This window comes from Spea bombifrons, chromosome 5 (genome assembly GCF_027358695.1).
Source record: "Spea bombifrons isolate aSpeBom1 chromosome 5, aSpeBom1.2.pri, whole genome shotgun sequence".
Lineage (NCBI taxonomy): Eukaryota > Metazoa > Chordata > Amphibia > Anura > Pelobatidae > Spea > Spea bombifrons.
In genome coordinates, this window is record NC_071091.1 from 68,068,177 (window position 1) to 68,088,852 (window position 20,676).

General features: G+C 36.3%; 1 long non-coding RNA gene across 1 annotated transcript; it reads left to right on the forward strand.

Annotated features, from left to right (window-relative positions):
* Positions 1–1,385: 1,385 nt before the first annotated feature.
* On the forward strand, positions 1,386–8,621 carry LOC128497538 (uncharacterized). Its single transcript, XR_008354323.1, has 2 exons — positions 1,386–1,465; positions 8,442–8,621. It is a non-coding gene; the product is annotated as an uncharacterized LOC128497538 (long non-coding RNA).
* The last annotated feature ends 12,055 nt before the right edge of the window (positions 8,622–20,676 follow it).

A 20,676-nucleotide genomic window follows, 5' to 3' on the forward strand; every position in this document is an offset into this window, starting at 1 on the left:
CATCTTTCTCCTTAGAATGTGTTGTTGTGGTTTTTATTTTTCTCTTCTTCATATATTAATATGGTCACAGTTCCTGTTACAGTTCCTGGCCAGAGCTTCTTGTCATGGTTAATTGACGATCTACCAATGACAGCTTGGGGAGCCAAATTCTGTTGGAGGCTGCACCTCAGATCATGGTGAAGTTACTCAGTGAGAATAATTTCTGACACATTACTTCATAATATCATTTAGTTTCTGCATAAGGGTGAATAGAATTTCTCTACAACCATGGCACATAAGAAATATGTATAGTACAGCTTCTTCAAACATCATTAAATTCACGCAAGATGTATTTGTATCCAAATTTCCCAATGAGGAACTCACAAAGCAACAACACAAAACTACTGCAAGGCCATGTATATTTTTGTATTGCATATACACAGAAAGATAAGGCCATGAACCTCTTAGTTACGGATTAATGGAGTGACAATCTGTAGTTAAATGTATTTAATCACAGTCATTTTCTTTTATCCCAGTAGCTTTCAGATATACCTTCAAACACTCATCTAGCTTTCGGAGGACTCCCTCTAGCTGGTCTCCAAGTGTCCTGTCTCAACTAGAGGTTTTGTCTCTTGTGTCCATACATCTGCTGAGTTGTATGCCTGAGTTTGTCATCTTATGCATCACATCAGCGGAGCTTTTAAGTATTTGTCCCAATGATTACTTAATGGTTGAATGAGACTTTATGTGGCAAAGCCCTTATAAGATACCCCCAAGAATCCTCTTGTTTGTCTGCTATGTTTGTTTTCTGGCGAGTATATTAATGTCATACAACCTTCATTTGTTTTATTTGGGGGGGGGGGCTATTTGGAATTTTAAAATATGTTTTATATCGGAAGGTTATATGGAGCCTTTAAACCCAGAGCACTAAAGCAAACAGCATGACTTGACTATACATGACCTCATGCTGGTGAAACTCCATGGCTGTATTAAAACCACTGCTGTCCTAAAAAAAAGCCATCTGATAGCTCTAAAGCAGAACTGATGAAAACCAACAATTTAGGCAGCAATGACTGCCGTTATGGAGCATGCACTGTCTAAAACATTATTTTCTTAGCTATACAGCGGCAACATATGATTCTTGATGTAGTTGCTCTGTTTCAATTTTTATTCTCACAATTAATTTGAAATTGTCTATTATGCAACTTTGCATGTTTCTGAGCAGTTTTTGCAACTTTTAAAGTGCTTCATAATTTACTCTATAATCACAATATTTAAATATGAAAAATCAGAAGGAGTCATCTGAAAGTCAAACATTTGTTTTTACTTTAATTGTTAAAAAGTAAAATGAGCTGGCAAACATCCCAGCAGCAATGAGACGTATATGACTATTTCATTTTCTTTGTAAGATAAGCACCTGCAAAGGGTGGGGATCTAGCCAGGAAAGCATCTTTGAACAGGTGAAGCAAACAATACGAAGGAAAAGGTAAGATTACCTGGAAGGCGTTAACAGTAGTCAGCAAGTCTGCTTGTGTTCAAACAGAGATTTCAGCAGAACAGCAATATCCCAACTACATGAAGGTGGGCTGATTCTGAAATAAGAAATCCCTTTATGTCTTTTGAGCTACGTGTGTATGAGATACACAATTTATAGTATTGTGTACATAAGGTGTTTGTCTCTGAAAGCCTGACACCATCTATGTTTTGTTTTCCAGAAAAAATGCTGATTTTTTTAGGCTTAAACAAACTGTTTGATAATGTCCTGCTGAAGTGTTTTTTGTATGTTCGTTAAATAGGGTGTGTGAAGTTTGTTAAGGCTTCTACAAAAGCTATGGTAGGTGATTGTCAATGAAACAGGGAAAGTGAATGACAGGCAGAAAAGCTTAACATTGTCAATACTGGAAAGATAAATAATATATTATACTATACAGTGTTCATCAAGAGGTTAAATTAAATAGGCAACCTGGGGTTTGTTGTTCATTCTTGGAAATCTTCTATAAAACTTAGCCACCACCTGGCTGACTTACATAAAGGGACAAAAAATCTCAATTACAAAAGAACTTTATACTAAGCTGCTTATACTTTCGCCCTGACAATTTCTGAACAACATGGGGACCTGTTAAAGTTTAAAACCGATGTGTGTGTCCATTCAAATGACTTTGTCAAACCCATTTACTCATATTGGTTTTAAGGAGAGCAAACAAGGCCCCAACTACAATATTTGTCAGTTATGTCACACATGGAAAAATCTCACACCACGGATCAATACCTGATGTTTTTAACAAGTTTCCACCAGTTCTTGGCAACGTTGCATTTCACAAATATATGCTAATGTTTATTGAATTTTTGGGGTATATATGATTCTGCACTTTCGAGTTATACATATTTCTACCACAGCACATATTTCAAAAGAACTATATTTACACTATAGCATTATCAGATGGTATAAGCAGGGAACATAGAAATGTGTCACAATGGTCTTAAAGCAGACAGGTAGTATACATTTTCCATATGTGTCACTGACCTCAGTGTCTCTGTCACAAAATCAGTAGTGCTTTTGGGAAATTTACCTAAATGGTTGGCGCAAAGCCAGTGCCTGCCCACTCGGACACCAGCTATCTACAGGGGCAAAAATCCTAGGTCAAAGGGTAGGTGGCAGGCAATATAGGCAGCCTGCTTGACTGCCTCTATTGCCTGCCAACTAATTCAGGTCATTATACCAAATAGATTCAAGGTACAACAGGGGAACATATAAATCTGCATGAGGAGCGCATTTGAGTCAAAATGCAGCAACATAACTAATGAATGATTTATAGCACAGAATACCTGACTAGTATTATTTATAACCTGAAGCATTGCTAGAACATTATTAAAAATATTGGCATGCAGTATATGTACACTTAGCACTTCCTTTGTGGATTTCAAAATGGAAATTCACCAGCACGATGCCGGCATATATTTTTTATATTACTTCTAGTAGTTAGAGGCAAGCAATTAAGCGATGACCCTGTCAGAATGTTTAAGAGAGAGCTGTACATTGAAACAATAACAATAATGTGAGGAAATTAGAAATCCAAGTGGCAAGGCAAATAAGAAAGTGATTCACCAGTAAAAACAAATGAAGCTGGTGAGTCACTTTTTTAATTGTATTTGTATCATTAGAGTATAATACAAGCAATTTTTTTTTCCATGTGAATGCTAGTAGAACATTTTTAAAGTGCTGATGTATAATAAACTAACCTAAATCTGATATATCAACAATCTACCTCCAGGCTTCTAATGCATGCCCACATTTTTAAATCTACAATAATGATTTTTTTACATGTGTATATATATATATATATATATATATATATATATATATATATATATATATATATATATATATATATATATACATACATTCCATTACAGAATACAAATTAGACCGTGTACCCAGTGCACCCGTTTTTATAAAACAAACTATTCCATAAGTAATAATGTCACAAAACTGGAAAGTTTGTTAAACAAAGCAAACACAGCTATATGGAAAGCCCCTGCAGATCTAAAAGAAAGGGTGGCGTTTTGGGAGGGCGATTAGTCCCGGGTGTTGGCGAGCCGCGCCTACGTGCTATTGTGGTTTCTTATCAGTTTTTTTTTTGGTTTTTTTTATGTTATTGTTTTCTCCTGCCTATGGCTGTGGTTCCCATGATGTCCTGTTCCCCCCAGGAGGGTCTGCTTATGTCATGTTCTTTATTTTGGTTTTTTCCCCTTTTTTTTAATTTATTTCTTTATTTCTGTAATTGTTTTTTTTTTTTTTTTTTTTTTTGGTACATGATACTGGTCATTATTCTGTATAACCTCTACAGATCTTTCTAACCTCGGGTCAATACGTCTAAGGTGCTTCGCTCCCAGGGTCAAGTGTTGGTTTATGTTTTTGTTTATAGATCTTTCCAGGCGCTCAGTTGTCCTGGTTTGCTCCACAGAGGCACTTTTTCTGTCGCTCTCAGGCGGTTAGTGTAACGATCTTCAGTTATAATTGCTGTCACCGACTACACATTGTCATGATGCTATGTGTTATTTCACAACTCTCTTAAATATATACTTTGTATGATTACTATTCTCGCCTTGGTGACTATGTATCGTGATGGGGCTCTTTGGCGCTTCCTCTCCTGTTTATTTTCTCATGCTGGGTTGTGATGCTATGTATTCGTCATTGTATGTCCTGAGAGTCTGTTCATGTACCTTTTGCATACTGTGCCTTTTTCAAAAAATTCGAAAATAATAAAAAATTTTAAATTTCAAAAAATAAAAGAAAGGGTGTATCGTGTACACAATAATTACTTTGTTGTAATGACTTCCTTGTGTAATATAAAACAGCATTAAAGGAACAGGGTAAAGTTGCATTATTGAAGAATGCCTATTACAGTGTTTTATAAGCACTTCAATATCCAGTCTTTACCTGTAAAACATACTTACCTTGCTAAAATTCCGCAGTGTACCATCCCCTCTGCTGTTTTCATTTGGTGCCAGTTTGTAGCAGTTGTTACCTTTTAGTGATGAAGGATGTTGCTCACCTCAAATGACCATATGTGTAAATGAAAGGGTTAAACAATGCCGTCTTGTACAAGGCCAAAGGCTGAAGATTCTTGTTGTTCTATGCCGACTAATCATAGTCCGTAGTGGTTTGATGAATGATAGAGTAGCTGCAAAGGGGAATAGTGCAAGCTGCAATGAGCAGACATCTACTTCAAATGTATACATACCAAATGATAGTGATCATTTACAATTAGGTTGGCCAAATTCAAACACCAAAAAAATGGCCCCAACAGATCATAATGGTAACAATATCCCGTTGCCCTAGCATCACGAGTGTCAGGCACCAAGGCACCAGCTTGTCATTTTTGCACTGTGTCATCACACTAACAAAGGTTTGCACAACGGTATAAAGAAAGAAATTAATGACTCTGCCCTTAAATAGCAGACTCCCCAATTCTGAAAGCAATTTACCACCCCAATCTAAAATGTTCTATAATACATTTTAGATTTTATTAGTACAGATCAGAATACTGTGACCCGCTGCGTTCCTGCCTAACCGGGCCAATCCAAAATGATTTAGAAAGTGATGGTCATACCAGGTCAGACTGGCCATTTGTGAACCCCCGCTTCCCTGGCCAGCCCGCCCCTGCAGAAACATACACAGACAGCCACTTCAACACCATACACTTGGACATACAGACACACACAGAGCCACTCAAGCACCATACACTCACATACATACCTGCACATGTACACAGACTCTCTAAACGCTAGACACACACATACTTTTTTTAAATTAAAATTGTAGACTGTGTTAGAATATTTACTAAAAACTGTTTTGTTATTCTGTATGTTTCTCATTTGATATGCACCTGCACTGCATGGTTTTTTTTTTTGGGGGGGGGCCCAGAGCATTCCTTTGCCTAGGGTCTACAATGCCCTGATCGTTATACTGATTCATGTGATGCAACAAGCTCATCTTGAACACAGAAGACAATGGGGTTAAGTACAAAAGTACAAAATGCTGCATACGTGGCCACATTACTTGTAGCCAGTGGTTTTGCCCAATCAGAATTGTTTTTTTTTGTGATAACACCAGTTTAACACATTGTACTAGAATCACATTTTTTACATAAACTCTTTAATGACCAAGAATTCTTTGTTACAAGGAATGGAATCAATCCCTGCCTGATTGCAACATCAATATAGGGGCACCATAATTATTATTATTTAGGTGTTTTTCCTCACTTGCTCGGTGTGCTGCATGTTACAATCAAATCAAACTTGCCTTTTTTTCTTCTGAAGCTTTGGGTTAAGTTTGAACTTAATTTAACTGCAGATTTAATTGAAAAAAAACGAAATTGAAAGTTTTTTTTAAAATTTCCCCGGGTTTTAATCAAAGACATATCTTAACAGAATCCAGAAGGAATTGTATGATCAAAGAAAGTAAAAGTGAGACTCACTCAGCTTTCTTTGAAGCTCCATTTTCTTTGCCAGTTACTGAAAGAGATCTTTCGAAGCTGCAGAATATATAAATTATTTCTACCGCTATGTGAAAAAAAAGACACAAACAAGAATATATATTTTTTAATATACAAGTTCTTAGCATTCACGACAGAAAATATGAGGATACTGACGTGCATCTGATAAATGAAGATTCAGAACACCACACAGACAGCAACTGCAAAGGAGAATTATTGATGAAGTTTTCCTCTCTTCTTCAGAACATATTAATAATTTATGAAAATACTCTGCGCTGGCTTATTAAAGACATTTCGGTACTCGTGCTCCCCAACTATATCGTATGGAACAAAAAAGAAACGCAATATTTTACAAATCAGAAAGAATGATTTCAGTAGATTTATTTTACCAGAAGATGAATATAGTCTTGGGTTATTAAGCTGGAATGAAAAAACACATCTCATTAGAACTTACATAGTGATTTTTATTCTCACTGGTTTCAAATAAACTTAATGATGCAGACTACATTTTTATGCTCATACTATTTTAAAATGGAGCCTGGGGCAAAATAGCTACCATTACTGCCAGTTTGGTGTTTCAAATACAATTTGATGTAATTTACTTCAGATATATATGGATGATGAAAGATAATGGCAAATGGGTTTTTCAAAAGTAGATGTAGGTTATATAATGGAAGCGATTTGTAAAATCACAAGTTTTCTGTCTAAAGTTCGTCTCATGCTACAAAAAATAAATGTCCTTATACATTAAAAGGTTTAACTATTTGAGCACCAGAATGATATGTTATATCTTGCTCTCCACAGTCCTATTGGTATTCCAACAGATGAGCATGGATGCATTGATTACTTTTTTTACCAATACATAAAATGAATGCACTGAATAATAACTGAATAAACATTCAGTTTAGCGTTCAAGTAAAATGATTTTAATAATTAGCTTTTTCCAGATTATACTTTGTGGAAGACCTCAAAACAAATTTCCACAGAAATATACATGGGCCTCCAATTGTTACTGATAACCAAAATATAGTTATTGTATTTTATCTAGGAAATGAAACAGCAGATTTATTTATGTTTATATATCACAGTAGCAAAGTTCCAAAATTAAATGGGATAAAAATTAGGATTTTTAGTTAAGGAATTCTGGTTATTTTACATCATACGCAATGAAAACAAATCTTTTGTTTCCTTTTTGGCCCATTTGTTTTTGGGCAACTAATTTTGTTCCCTGCCATTCGTTTCGGCCAAAAATTAAGGGACGTTTTTGATTAGGGAACGACATTTGTTGCCCGATCACTCTCTCACATTCTCATTCACTCACGCTTTCTAAATGTTTCCCTACCTTCTCTGACGACCACTTCTGCTTCTTTCTCTGCATCATCTTCTCTCTATTCTACCTTCAATGCGGAGGCGTGGCAGTGACGTCCTCCCTGATCCTCCAATCAGGGAAGAGGACATCACTGCAAGCGCTATCATTTTGCCCTGGGCAGTATGTCGGCGTTTGTGGTGATAAAATAGCAGATTAAGGATTGAAGATAGAATAAAGAAGAGAAAGGAGAAGACAGAAGAAGAAGATGCAGATGTGAAACTGGTCAGCAGTAGGGAAAGTAGGTAGGGAAATATTTAGAGAGCGTGAGAGGAGTGTAAGTGTGCAAACGAATGTATATATAATCTAGTTGTTCAAGAGGTTTTGGAACAACCTACCTGCTGAGTTCCTAAAAAATTTTGTGCAAGTGTACCCAGAAGAATTAGTGCTGTTTTAAAGGCAAAGGGTGGTCACACAAAATATTGATTTCATTTTGATTTCTCTTCTGTTCACCAACTATGCATTTTCTTAACATGTTTTTAAAGCATTCTTACTTTTTCATCATTTTTTTCCACACTTGCCTAAAACATTTTGCACAGTACTGGGTGTACATATACTGTATATATTAAGTAATTAGTGACAAACGTATGTGTGCCTTTTAGAATAAATGAATAAGTGGTTATTTTTGGTACTTAAACATATGAATAAACATACCAGTCCTAAACCCTATTTCTTTAATTGGCAGGAATAGGAAAACATAACACAAATCAGTGATAGGATCTGCACACAGGAATGTATTTACACAAAGCCATAGGGGAACTGATTAAGATTTCATTTCAGTTTTATCATTCTAAACTCATTAACAAATTTCTCAAAAGTAGCATTTTTGGTTATGTTTCCAAGCTCTACTGCAACACATTTATAAATTTCAAATAAATGAACAGGATATATATAGAAATAGGAATACACCTTTATTTCCAAAAAATACAATGTAAAGCCTGTTAATATATAATTATTGAATAAATACAATACAAATATAATTTTCTTTGTCAGCTGCAGAGCCAGTTTACTGACATGTAAAACTCTGACTACTAGCTTGTTTAATTAAAGTACACATGCTTGCTGCTGTACTAAGTGAGTATTTTTTATTGTTTCAGGTACAAGAACAAACTCAACAAGTGGGCCACTGACAAGTTATCTATTGTGGGATAGTATTAAAACATAGTATTAAAACATGAAACTTGGCACATATTAATATAATGGAAATTATCCTATTTAGATGCAAAGAAATAAATCAGCTTTGATTGTCATTAAACAAAATTGGAAAGAGAAAAGAATCTGTTTTGTACCCCTCGCTGACTGGCTAATGAATAATAAGATCTCACAGCTTGAGTACTGGGGTGGTAATTTAGTTTCCTGCCATGCTCTAAATCCATGGAATTGTGCTTCATTAATAAGAACATCTGTATCATCAAACAATTAGCAGTTTTTTTCTCCTGTTAAAGCATATTTTCATACAGATAGACAGTGATTAGAAGATGGACAGCAAAAGCACGCAAGAGATTGACAGATACATAATTGATGAATTATATTCAGGCCATGTAAATATTTAGATGCTGTTGGATGATAGATACAGTCTATTTTTTTAAGATAGAGGAGTGTTATCTAGAGTTTCATCTTAATTTATGCTAATCTGTGCCTAGGCTAAAATTCAGCACTGCCCTCAGGCTACATACCTGTAAAGATCCCAAGGATGGCAAGTGGACATAGTTATGATATGACACATAAAAAAACATTTCCCACTAACTCTTTTAGCGCACCCCACAAATTATATATTGTTTGTTTTTATATATATATATATATATATATATATATATATATATATATATATATATATATATATATATATATATATATATATAATACTATCATTTAATTATGTTATACATAAGTTCAGTGATTAATGGACTTCCTGATTATTCTTACGTAATAGTGAGAACCTGCTGTAAAGTAACTGGTAGGTAGGTGGACCCCTTTTGCTGAGACAGGTAGACTAAGCGGGAGGAGACAGGTAAGTCATGAGGCAAGCCGGGACAAAACCAAATCCAATATCGTCATGCCAAAAAAGAGAAGCAGGAGTCAAAGTCAAAGAACAAGCCGGGTCAAGAAACAATATCAAAAGATCACTGGAACATTGAAGGGATGTTATAACGACAAACAGCAAAGTCAAAATGAAGTCCTGGCATTAATAAAGACAGTCCAGCAGAAGAATGAGTCAATCTATGGTCATACAAAGTCAGAATCAATTGGGAAGGAGGTGGCATGAAGGGTGCCTGATGTTGGCAGAGCGATGTCCCCCAATCGGAGAAGCACACCAATACAACGGAACACCGCCGCTGGACCACGAAGATCCTTACAACTGTTCATATATACGCTGAGGCCATTACATACATTATATGGACAAAAGTATTTGGACACCTGACCATTACACATTGACATTGCATTCTAAATATATAGACATTAAAAGGAAGTTGGTCCCCCTTCGAGGCAGCTGCCACTCTTCTGGGAAGGCTTTTCCACAAGATTTTTGAGTTTTTCTGTGGGAATTTTTGCTCATTCATTCAGCTTTTATGAGGTCCGGCGCTAATGTTGAACAAGAAGGCCTGGCTAGGGATCTCAGTTCCAGTTCAACCCAAAGGTGTTCGATGGTGTTCAGGTCAGGCATCAGATCAGTCAAGTTATTCCAAACCAAACTTCAACCATGTCTTTATGGTCTTGATTTGTGAGCCACTATATGGACAAACGCTAGGCCCTTACTTCTGGTGAAGGAAAATCTTAATGCTTCAGCAAGCCAAGACGTTTTGCTATGCTTCCTACTTTTTAAGAACAGTTTGGGGAAGACTCTTTTTGTTCCTCCAGCATGACTGTGTCCCATTGCACAAAGCAAGGTTTGGTGTGGAAGAACTTGACTGGCCCGCACAGAGCCCTGACCTCCACCCCATCGAACACCTTTGAACCGGAACAGAGATTGCAAGCCAGGCCTTCTTGTCCAACATTAATGCCTGACCTCATAAATTGGCTAAAATTCCCACAGAAACACTATAAAATCTTCCCAGAAGAGTAGAAGCTGTTGCAGCTGCAAATGGGAGGGACCAACTACATATTAATGTCTATTTAGAATGTAATGTCATAAAAGTCCCTGTTGGTGTAATGGTCAGTTGTCCCAATAATTTTGTCCATATAGTGTATGTATTACTTCCCTTAGTTTGGGTATAATGAAATAAATTTATTTTATTAGAAATGGGTCTCTGCAGCTTGCTCTTTTTCATTCCTCCTAAAAACCTAAAGCCATTCCTGTGCATGAACCAAAACCGATTTAGTCCCCAAATACTATTATTCTACAAATAAATGCATGGTCACATGTCTTTTTCCTCTGTAGCTATACATGTAGGCTATATGTATGATTTTTAAAATGTTGCTTCAGCCCCCACAATTGACACAATGAAATGTTTTCAAGGTTTTAAAGAAATCTCAGCATTCCTAGGTATTATAATATGTTTTGAGGAAGTGTGTGTATCTGACACATAAAATAAAAATGCAGAACAAGGAGGTATTCATGAATAAAGATGATTTCCACTGTGGAAATAAACCAGGGATTAAATGCACTGGCACATTTGTAATATTTTCTATACAGCTAATATTGTTTACCAATGAATATTTAATGCATAACCATTTTTAATTACATCAGTACCATGGACAGGGGGCTTTTTCATTATATTTCCTATTGCAGGTCTTGTGCAGCATGTTTCGTCTACATCAGCATGTTCCCTTATCCCTTATGGAACCAGTAGAAGATGCTAATGCCAGATTTATGTTGTAGAATGTTATAGAATGTTTGAGAAACTAAACAAAAGAAATAAAAAATAAGAATAAAAATATTACATATAAAATGTCAGGATTCTCTGGTGAGGACAGACATTCTTGATGTCAGTGGAAACTAGTCATGCAGAGTCAATTCCGGATCAGCAAGTTTACAATCCTATACAGGAGAGTACAAAGGCAGGCATGTTGGGTGTACTACACCCGAGCACTCTTGTAATGGAGTAGCTAAGCATGGTCATGTAGTGCAACTTTACATGCCCGTGCAGCAGTGGCGTATTCTGGCCTAGGCCTAGTCTTAGGCCTATGGCAGAAGGTCCAGGTGTGTGGCAGCCACTTTGTCGCATAAAAATCAGGCTCCCTGCAGCATTTCTGTTCAATGGGCCAGGTAAAAGAAGATAACTGATCTCACCAACACAGGCATTAACACTATGGAGGATCGTGTCAAGCACAGCCTCCACGGTTCATTCATGCTACCCTGAACAAAGGCTCTGCACAAAGTAATAGGGTGTGCTAGTGTATGGTGCTAGAGTGAGTGTGGGTGCATGTGCGTGCTAGTATATGGTGTAAGATTATGTTTGTTAGTATGTGTGTGTAAGAAGGCCAGTGGTAAGTCTGGAAGCAATGATTGCTTGTTGTTGCTTAATTCATTCTTAGAGCTAGCAAAGCATTTCTGTATTGCCTTGGTTAGCGATAAGGCCACATCTTTGCAATTTCTAGGTATAATAATGGACACCATTAACATGTTATTCAGACTGCCTGGGGAAAATATTGTTATATTAAGAAGAGTCATTTGAGAGGTTTTAAGTGCAACAAAAATAACATTAAAGAAAATTCAGTCTTTATTAGGATTGTTAAATTTATCTTCAAGGGTTATGCCTATAACAGGGAAGGAGTTCCATCACAGGGTCAGAGTGTCTAAACAGATTGGGAGTGTGGGACCTTTTTCTCCGTTCTCTAGAGTTTTTTTTCTGATGCAGCTGTCTCAATAGGCTTTTATATGTTTTGGCATGGAAGATGGGTGGCTGCTAGATGGCCGCACTCATGGGTAGTATCACGATGGACTAAGAATATGATGTTGCTGGATATTACCAGTGGTGGTAACCCTGGAAGAATGGGGTGAGGAATGGGCTAATTTTGGTTTTGCTGAAATGCGATAACATGAGACATGATAACATGATCAAGGCATTAGGGGCTAAGTCCACTCTGGTTTTCAATATGCTTAGGCTTTGGTATATTTGAGGCCTAAGCACATTCCGGGGGAGAAATGAATGTGATTGTTGATGCGCCGTCTCAATGTTCCCTGTTCCAGAGAGCATTTGGTCCTTAACATCACCCAGTTAAGTTAGCTAAATCATTATCCTAGTGCACATGGGTTGTGTATGGCAAGGCTTGGTGATTATGGACTAGCTTTGGATGTAGGTATTTAAGGGGCTGTAGAGTTTTTAGATATGATAAGTAAGAGTTTGTCAAGGTCGTTAACAGGTATTTGTTGGAGGTTTTGTTTTTCTTAAACATATCAGTCTTTAAAGATTTTTTGATTAGGCAGGTGTTGAAGGGTTATGATAGGTGTGCAAACTATTTGCATACAAGAAGGCCAATTTCTTTTGAGGTACTGCAAGGCTTAGTAGGGATGGTGGGTAAGATATTCTGGGATAATTTTGAGGTTAATATATTTCAAACAGCAGGATGTTTGGGGTTGCAGGTTAAGGATGTGGTTGGTGATTATAAGTTGCTTTTGCATTTACGGTCTTCAAAATGAATGAGAGGTAAAGGCTTCTGGATGGAACTGGGCACAGTTGGTGATTCTTAATTCTGATTCATAGGTCAGGTTTACTTTTAACGATCATATGTCAGGTTTCCTGTTTTGAAATGTGTTGCAAAGATGAGTATTCAACTCATTCATTCAGACTTAGGGCAGCAACAGAAGCTGCCCTGTAGGGTCTGTCATCAAGAAGCTGAGTCAGTGAGAATCTAAATATTTCAAGATCTATACGAGGCCCAATAAAATACCACGGCCAGTTAGGTGGTTTTTTTTTATTTCATGATAATTTTCTTCAATGGGTTGGTTATATATCCCATACAACCATGTGTGAAATGAAATCCAAGGCAAGCCAAGGTATAACTTTTCCATTGACCGTATCTCTTCTACATAAAAGTTGCTTCAGCCACATGAGTTTATATTTGTATGCTCTGAATTAAATTTTAAATATCTTAACTACTTCCAAGTTCATGGAATGGATACAAATATAGATATAGATATTGAATAGACATGATTTGGTGGATTGTGTAGAATGTGCTATATTAGTTTTATCTTTCTTTTAATACCCAAAGGACATATTTTATTTGAGATTTCTACACTAATTTGACACAATTAGTTCTATTTGCATTTTGTTCACAATTCCAGTCAGTCTGAACATTACCAATAAAACCAAATTACAATCTATCTGATACTGGTTGCTTTGTGCTACTCTGTTTAGTGTATTATGTGTGCTAGAATAGATCACAGAAAAGCCCAGTTGAGTTGGATGTGTTACATCTTTTTATGCCTTTATGGTGCTATTAATAAAAGCATAATTAAAGATGTCCAGGGTATTTTAATTAGCTTTCAGCTGGTAGCTGCTGGTCACACAGAGTGGATGGTATTTTATTATTTCTTGTGGTTTAGTTTGATGTAGGTGTCAGGGGAACAAGATAACAGAGAATTTAACTATGAATAAATCTGTAGTTACCCTGGTGTTTTTTTTCAGACAGAACAAAGCAATTTATGTTTTTGGTTGGAATGGTTATGATGGATTCAACTTTTTATGTTCTTTTTCTGACAATTCAGTTCTATGTGGGTCATTAAAAAACGCATACATGAATGTTATAATGTTTTTGAGGGTAAATAAGTGCATTAAAACAGTAACAACATAAGCTGTAGTGTTTACTTAGGTAATGTGAACACTATGATGATGTAATGTAAGATGTGAATGCTACACAGAAAAACATATTTTGTCATAAGTGGTGGAAAAAAATGTATAATTGCAACAAAGCAAGGAATCCATGCACACCCAACAACAACTAATTAAAAGTCTCTATCTGAAGCATAAATATTGGTGATTAAATTGGTGCTCTTAAATAGTATTTGCTGCATGTGCCTTATTGTGTGTACATATTGCTTGACCTTGTTGATTTTGATAGACAAGTAATCAGACACCGTCTCTCAATTTGAGTTTAAATAAATATTTATGAGAAATTGGTAACAATGTAACAAGCATACAGCCCCAGTTATTCAAGGTGGAGGCAGCAGGACAGTTAGGAACCATTAGTTGGAATGTATGAACCCATTAGTTAGTATAAAACACATTAGCAGCGGAGGGATGTGAACAAATACGAAGACATCGTCTTAACAGTAGAACAGACACATGTCAGAGCTGGATTAGGCAGCAGTCTCTATGCAAGGACAGGTTCGGACTGTAAAAGTATTTGTGTGTATCAGGTGTATAATTGTGGAAAGGCAAAAATAGCACAAGCAGGGTGTTGGAGCCATGGGGACCAAGATGGCACAGGCAGGGTGTTTATGGGACAAAGATGGCACAGGCCGGGCTGTTTGGGGACAAAGTGGACTCGTGCTGGGATGTTTTGTATAATTTGGGTCGGCTTTGGGGTGTGCAGCCTGTGATCTATGCCTGTAATTTAGGGGTTTTGTCTATACATTTAATGCTGAGTTTTTATTTGAATTCCAATTGATCTATACATGCAAAGCTGGGTTTGTGTGTTAATGTGTTGATTTATACCTGCTATTGGCATCAGGGTCTAATATATATATATATATATATATATATATATATATATATGGGGCTAATATTAATATATATGGGCAGCAGGGTTTAACATTAATACATATCGACAGCAGGGTCTAATATTAAAAAAATTGCCAGTTCAGCTGTTATTTTGAAATCATATTTCAAGAGATAAATACTTATTATGTAGTTAAAAATGCATGTCTAATGCGTATATGTGATGGGGCCATCACATAAATCAATAATAAAGGGCGGGGCTTGCTTGGGGCATTAATACAAATAGTTCCGGCTGGAGGCGATCATACAAGGGTCTGGGGCACCACATTAATCTATACTAAAAAGGTGCTGGCTGAGGCATCAATACACAAGGGACAAAAACACTAAGGGGGTATCAACGAAAATCCATCCTGGTGTAGATGTCTGTGTCATAGATTGTGTCCTGCTGTTTGTGTGTTTTTGGTTATCAGTATAGCAGAGCCTGTTCTGGTGTCTGTGTATGGGTGTTGGTGTGACAGAGCCTGTCCTTTTGTGTGTGTGTGGGTGTCAATGTAGCAGAGCCTGTCCTGGTGTGTGTGTGTGTATGGGTGTTGGTGTGACAGAGCCTGTCCTGGTGTGTGTTTGGGTGTCGGTGTGGCAGAGCCTGTCCTGGTGTGTGTTTTTGGATGTTGGTGTGGCAGAGCCTGTCCTGGTGTGTGTGTGTTTGGGTGTCGGTGTGGCAGAGCCTGTCCTGGGGTGTGTGTTTGGGTGTTGGTGTGGCAGAGCCTGTCCTGGGGTGTGTGTTTGGGTGTCGGTGTGGCAGAGCCTGTCCTGGTGCGTGTGTCTGGGTGTCAGTGTGGAAAAGCCTGTCCTGGTGTGTGTGTTTGGTTATCTGTTATCTGGCACTTAATTTACAGCAGGAACTATTTCATTTTTACTTATCCAGAGATAAAATGCCCTCCTGAATTTGTAGTGACTTCAGGGGACAAAAAATTCGAGGCCCTGAAATCATTTAGTGGAAAAGATAAGGTAATGTGTTATTTACTCTATAATACTTATTTCAAGGATTAGTCGCATTAAATTGTGGCTTGAGGCTTCCCATGTTGAATGATCAAGTATTATGTATGTATATGTATATATATGTTTTTTCATAAAAATGGGCTGCTCAGTCATAAATGCCCGGGCCTATTTTTTGTCCCAGTCTGGGCCTGACTGTGAGAGTCTTCCTTCCTTCTGACCCTACCATGACATTGAGAGGTCTTCTCCCCATAATCATCCCCAGAGTCCCTTTGTTCCCTCATTCACTAAGCCACACCTCTCGTTTACTTACTCCCTGTAGTTCAGGTATGGATCAAATAAGCAACACATGAAACAGCACGTGCGTGTATAGATCAACTGAATAAGACATAAAAACTATGTATTTGCAGGTATACATAAATAATGTATGGAAACATAGCATAGCAGGTATAGATCAACACATTAACATACAAACCCAGCTTTGCAGGTATAAATCAATTGGAATTCACATAAAAACTCAGCATTAAAGATACAGATAAAACTCCATAAATTGCAGGCATAGATCACAGGTTGCACACCCCAAACACCAGCCCTGGCGTCCACACTGCCCAATTCATCCACACATTGATTAATTCTCTCACTCATTGATTAATTCACCCACACATTAATTAATTCTTTCACTCATTCACACAATTCATCCACATATTAATTCATTCTCTCATTAATTCACACAATTCATCTATACATGGATTCATTCATTCATTCTCTTACTCATTCACACAATTAATCCACATATTAATTAATTCATTCTCTCTAATTCCCACTCTTTATTTCAATATTCTTACAACCCCCTTTCTTACTTTCTATCCCCCTTTCTCAATATCTACTCCCTCTTACTCCTTCTCACTATCTACGCCATCTCACTATCTACCCCTCTCCCCTTCTCCCTATCTATCCCCTCTCACTATGTGTCCCATCTATCTACCCTGTCACTATTTATACCATCTACCCCCTCCTACTATCGACCCCCTTTTTTCACAATCTACCCCTTCTCTCCCCCATCTACTGTTTTTACAGTTTTGTAAATAAAATTATAAAAATGAAAAGCATAGCACTCTAAACCAAATGTGCAGGTAGTGAGACCCTTTACATGCTCTCAAAATATGTTATTAAATAAAAAAAAATCTCAAAGAAATTAGACAATAACCCTGTTTTATGTAAAAATTTATTTTTCATCATTAGTGATACTTCATATTGAAAAGTAAAAATGTATGATATTAGTGAACCATGATAACATATGAGAGATCATTAATCATTGTTATTTCTTCATATTACTAATTGTATCCTAGGTGTACATTTACCAGAATTGCCTTGTATATTAAAAAAATTAATTTTCTGCTTCACCTTGCGTGATAATATATGATAAATAACAATGTAATAATCAATTGGGCTTCACAACTGTCATGCACACACATCTCATTTCATGAGCAAAATGTAGGGTTAGAGAACAGTGTGGAAAACATTACACAAGAATGTTGCAGCGTATTCCATAATGTAAGAGTCCAAGCTAAAAAATGTATTAGTGTTAGTGTATCAATGATGGTTATAACTAGCCACGCAGAGATGATTAGCTGTGGTGGTTATAGTTAGTGATGTAACAGGAGTGAATAATGGTAGTTTTGATATGGAATATAATAAGGGTAATAAGCGACTGTTAGCTATGGGTACTAATAAAATACCAGTGAGCTAATAATAGTTTTTAATTATGGTTACTAATGTAAGGGTTATGAACCTGTGGCATTTATTGCTAATAAGGAAAGCAGCGTTAAGTCAGCGATGGTTATGGTTAGTGATGTAACGGTTGTGAATGAGCGCAGGTTATGGTTCATGACTTAAAAGTAGTGAGTAAGTAATGGTTTTGGATATTAATGTAAAGTTTACGGTTGGTTGTTGTTGTTCGTTTAGTGATGAGGAAGTAAACTTCTGTGAACGTCCCAGGGCAGGCTACCTGGAGCTGTCCCTCTCCTGGAAGACTGGCTTTGTGAAGGGGTTTCATGTTTATATCAGTTCTATTTCTGTATATTACCCGTTATGTAACTATTGTGAAAAATAAAAATATAAAAAATGAAAATATAAATATGTGAAATTCAGAAAACAGGAAAGCATTATGACACTGCGTATAAAAAAATGGTATATTTAATACCAGAGATTTATTTGCCAAACATGGCTTCTTTGCTGTGAGGTCTCAGGTGTAAGATTCATAAGCCAGTGTCACAGCTAGAACAGGTGCCTATCAATGTGTACATAGTAATTAGGCCTAAATGTAAGTCTGTTTTTTATTTTTTCCTTTCATGTTTTTTTTTCTTCTAAATCCCTATCTGAGAAAAGACCCAGGAATAAATAGTTGTTATACTGGCCAAGGGTATTGTGTAGCATTATAGTCTCCAGCTGGGCTATTACATAGACGGGTGAAGAATACAACCACCTGACAGATGTGTTCTGTTAGCTTCATTAGGAAAGAAACAAAGAAACTCCTCAATTAATAGTGGTTGCGCTCAAGGGGGAGGGTGAGCACGGAAAAGCTGGGAAGAATCTAGCCTGTTATTTGAAGAGACACAGAAAGCTTTTAAAGGGGGCAAACATATTTTATTCAGTTTTTTTTTTCACTAAATGTGCTGGAAAGGGAACATTTTAAATAGCCGCAGTTCTATTTTTGGCAATGCCATTGATAAACAATCAAAGCCTGAAATCTATGTAACTGGAAAAAAATGAGTAACTTTTCCAGAAAGGATAATGTGAAGAAAGTTCAAAATTATGTTATTTATTTATTTATATTTTTGCAAAGCAACTCCAAACCATTTGATTTCAAGAACTACCGGTACTTATAAAAGTTGTGAATTGTTGGCATTTAAAAGATTTTTCGAAAAACAACCTTGAAATTATATTATTATAATATTTTTTTAATTGCTTCAAGTAATTCTAGCTCTTTTTATTTATCACGAGCAGTAGTAGTATTTAAACAATGTAGGTAATATATATATATATATATATTTACAGTTTAACATGCAGTAGAACAAATGATCTAAGTGTAAGCTATTCAGTGATGGGGTACACGTATAATCTTTATTAAATGGATCTGTCGTTTTTCCCAGATCTTACATTTTATAGTTGTATCCGTTTTCTAAACCTATGTTATTGTGTTTATATATTAAAATAATTATAAAATATTTAAATATAGAGACCCACTGTATTTTTTATAGGATCTGGAAAGGTGTCTTAACATAATTTTCTCACATGGGTCTTCCCCATCTTATTGCTGCTTTGTTGTGTTTCTTATTGCTGTTGATTGCTTGAAGTAGCCTTTGCAAAGGAGGGTTTGGACAAGAGAGAGAACTCCGAGACTAAAAACTTAACAGAAGTGTAAGCTTTGCCATAGTCTACCATTGATACCATCTTGCATAATTCAAAGCTTTAAACTAAATATCTCCAAAACACTGATACACAAACATATCCTATAGGTAGTTTTAATTAATGTATTTAGTTATACTAAACGTAGTGACATTGACTGTTCCCCATTTAAGCAGAAATTTAAATATAGGTTACTGTATGACATAACAAGACAACTGAATTGATGTTTATGTAAATATCAGGTTGGAGGCTCTTTATGTGTACTTCTGGAGACTCTGATATAGGCAATTCGTTATGGCCTTTACAAACTAAATTCTTTTTAGACATATTTCATAATTTGACAAGTATTGTTATTTATATCACAATATAATACATATATATCTCTTCTTCTCCCACAACTACTGTTATGACCTTAGCACTAAGGTTCAAAACAGGTCAAGTGATCACACTTGCTTTATTTCGTAAGTGTACTTTACTCCGTGTGGATTTACAATAACGTCTTCATGAAAATCTGTGAGATACTCCTGGACTTCAACTTTATTCTCCCTATTGTTTTGCTAAAAAAAAAACATAATAGCAGATAGCCCTGTTGTCCAACTGGAAGCCCACAGACCAGGTGCAGTCCTCGAAAGATATTAATATAGTGCCAAGCCTGGCTGAAAACATTATATTACATCATTAAACATGACAAGCTTTCCAGAAAATGCAACACGGCCCTCTTTTATAAAAAAGATGAACAAGACAAAGCTAGAAGAAGCCAAACCAGTCTCAGTCTTGTAAATATTCAACCATATTAGATGCTGGAATAATATAAAATGTGCTATTTTCGCCTCCTCACAAAACTGGAGATGACCCAGCATGAAAGCATTTTCTTCAAAGAAAGGGTTAACATAGGGAAGCAGATGAGTAACAAATACAGTAGTAATATATTTTACAATATATATAATGATTTTCCATGAGTTTGTTTCTCACACATTCCACCAGCTGCCAGAAATGATCATCATCTTGCAACCTACTGCTGCCCCAATACCCACTAGATTATCCAAGTGATGACAACAACGTGTTAATGCAAAATAATATATAAGTATTTTAAGTTATAGAACAATGGGAATTACACAGGTATTCCAATGACAAGGCCCAAAAGTCACCAGTAGTATTAGGTGAGATCATTTCCCTGGATACTTGCCCCAAAGAACCAGTTATACTTCCAAAGGACAAAATATATGGGCAGGAAGAAAATGTATTAAAAATCCATTTGTTTATTGGTTCTGATTTAAAATTAAGATGATTCCTATATAACCTGCTAACTAGAAGGCATAATAGGCTG